Source organism: Panthera leo, chromosome A2 (assembly GCF_018350215.1).
Source record: "Panthera leo isolate Ple1 chromosome A2, P.leo_Ple1_pat1.1, whole genome shotgun sequence".
Lineage (NCBI taxonomy): Eukaryota > Metazoa > Chordata > Mammalia > Carnivora > Felidae > Panthera > Panthera leo.
The window spans coordinates 88,941,336-88,944,276 of record NC_056680.1 but is presented as its reverse complement, the minus strand read 5'-3'; the positions used below and the strand labels follow the sequence as shown (position 1 = coordinate 88,944,276).

At 31.8% G+C, this 2,941-nt stretch overlaps 1 non-coding gene across 1 annotated transcript; it reads right to left on the bottom strand.

The window, feature by feature from the left end:
• Nucleotides 1-2,341: 2,341 nt before the first annotated feature.
• Nucleotides 2,342-2,481, bottom strand: LOC122214690. Its single transcript, XR_006200064.1, has one exon. It is a non-coding gene; the product is annotated as a small nucleolar RNA SNORA46 (small nucleolar RNA).
• Nucleotides 2,482-2,941: the final 460 nt, after the last annotated feature.

The window sequence follows — 2,941 nt, the reverse complement described above, 5'->3', positions numbered from 1 at the left end:
TACGAAGAACTCATACAGCTGCCTTTGTCCGCCATACTGATCATCCAACAAAATGGAGCACATCTCTCAAGCTACATCAGCATGTGATTGTCGACTCTAATTTCTAGAACTCATTATTGACAATAATAAATTATGTTAGATTATTACTGACTGTAAATACCTTGAGAATACCAAGAATATTAGCAGTGCTTGGTTTACATATTGGCAATATTATTTAAAAGGACAAAAAAGAACATTGAGAGATGGTTAGGCTGGGATTTAAAGTGAGTTTTTCATTATTAAGCTCATGATGACTTAGAGTAAATTTGATTATTCTAATGTCTTGTCAGTGGCCAATTATTTTTCTCACCACTATTTGGTGTCAGTTATGCAAAAACATATTTATTCTATAATTCTCAGATTTTAGGGGTTTTATACATTGCTAGTTTCATTGAAATGAAAAACATATTCTTATGGAGAACTTCTCAGGGCAAATTTTATTTAATATGCCTAATTTGATTATAAGAGCTTGGAAGATCATATGATAAATCTTGGGGACACTTGTAAACCTTATGTGGTATTACTCCAACACTAAAAGACAATTTGATAATAAATATTCAAGGTAAAAATAATTTGCCTAATTTTGAAAATTAGATAAATCAGAATTTGCCAGTGTTCAGTAAGTCTCCATTAAATAATGTGCTGCTGTTTTACTTTATACAATAGCAAAGCATCTATGAGTCATTTGATATAATCTGAGAACTGCATTATTTGTTTTTAGTTTGTATCTAACAACACAGACACACTATGATTAATGATTTTTAACATAATATTAACTAGAAACAACACTTATAATAGATTCATCCATTTTAAAAGTGAAAATGCCAGAGGGGCGCCTGGGTGGCTCAGTCAGTTAAGCGCCCGACTTCAGCTCAGGTCATAATCTCATGGTTGGTTAGTTCAAGCCCCACATCAGGCTCTGTGCTGACAGCTCAGAGTCTGGAGCCTGCTTCAGATTCAGTGTCTCCCTCTCTCTCTGCTCCTCCCCCACTCATGCTGTCTCTTTCTCTCTCTCAAAAATAATAAACACTTTTTAAAAAATTTTTAAAAACGTGAAAATGCCAGAGAACGAATACATTTATTATATTATTAATACTTTTATTATTTATAATTATGTTGTAGTAATTGATTTTTATCATTTAATTAACTATTATTTAATAATAATTATTAATGATTGAATTTATTAATTTAATAATATCACATTTAGAATCAATGACGGCAATACAGAAAACTATGAAGTTCGTATGAAAAAACATTGGGGAATGATTTATCTTTTCTATGTATGTCCTTAACACAAAAGTCATGTTGAAGTTTAACTGAAGTTGGAAATTCTAGCCTCTGACAAAGGCACTTGTTTTACTTATTATAATGATAATGAAATAAAATTTTCATTTATGGAATAAAAAGCTCCGGCATGTCTAGATAAAGGAGGGATTATTAAAATTATCTTTCCTTAGTTTTGGTCTTGTAACCATTCAATCAATGTAATTTTTAAAGTTATTAAACAGCTCCATTGTAAAACAGTAACCAGCTTTTGCTAAATCCTTTTTATTTTCTGAAATGCAGTTTTGGAAGGAAAAGGACAGATAGTGACTAAGGTTTTGAAGACAGAGCTTATCTTTTCTGTTCCTAAAATAGTTTGGGGAATTGGAATAAAATTAGTTTTATAAAGTAATTTAACTATTTGAGATATTTAGTTCAAAGTACACATAGGTATCTAACCTAATTTCAATACCAATTCAGAATTTTAAAAAGAGTTTAGACTTTTATACAGTAGACACATAATTAAAAACTATTAGTGCCAGAGAAAAAATTACTATAAATATTATCTTCAATAATCTTTGAGAACACCAATAGTCCTTCAGAAAATTAAAATATTTTCTATTGCAAAAGGCCAAACCTTGGTTCATTCTTAAATTACCTTATCATGAAAGATATTAAAATAACACAGAAAGTTTGTCCCCAAGCCTTGAGTAGAGTAGGTCTGAAGTCAGTTTGCAATCACAAACTAATAAAGTAATTGAAGGGAACTCATAACAAGTTGTTGTTGTTTTTTTTTTTTAAATATTTTTAAAAATACTTTTTAGAATGCAGTTTTATCATCACAACACAAATATTTAAAGAATGCAAATAGTCAAAAATGACTAAACTGAATAGCAGCTTTATTCATAATGTCTCCAAATTGAAGACAATTCAAAATGCCCTTCAACTGGTGACTGCTAAAAAAAGTATGGCACTATATACAATGAATGCTGCTTGAACAACCAAAAATGGCAAACTATTTATTTTTATTTTTATTAAAGTATGTTCCCTAACTCTATACAGCAACAGCAGAATGGCACGAAGTCATCTGTGCAACAGAAAGAGCCAGGAATTCTTTCACACAAGAGTGGAACCAAGAAAGGGGACAATTCCCATTCACAGGTTTAGATATATAGTGCTGTGACCAACTACTGATATTCAAGAACAACAATGTATCTTGAATTGATATATTCAAGAACATTCAAGAATCCTACATGCGCATTTCTAAGCAAAAGAATATCTAAAGATTCATATTGTGTGATTCAATTTATATGACAATTTAGGAAAGGCAAAGCTAGGGAGAAAAACAGATCCGTGATTGCCAAGTGTTGTGGGTAAGAGTTGAGAGGATGGGAGCATAGGGGATTCCAGGGTAAACACACTGCACATACCGTGCTCACAGCTACATGACACTGTGCATTTGCTAACAGTGACAGAAGAATACAGGACAAAGCAAATGAGTTTGCCTGTATGTTAATTTTTGAAAAAGCCAGCTAGGCTGTGAGGGGAAAGATGGAACGTAGGCTGTGACAAATGAATCTGTCTTCCAATGAATTGAAAAGGACACTGAAGAATGGGAAAGAAGCTGACATATGTAACT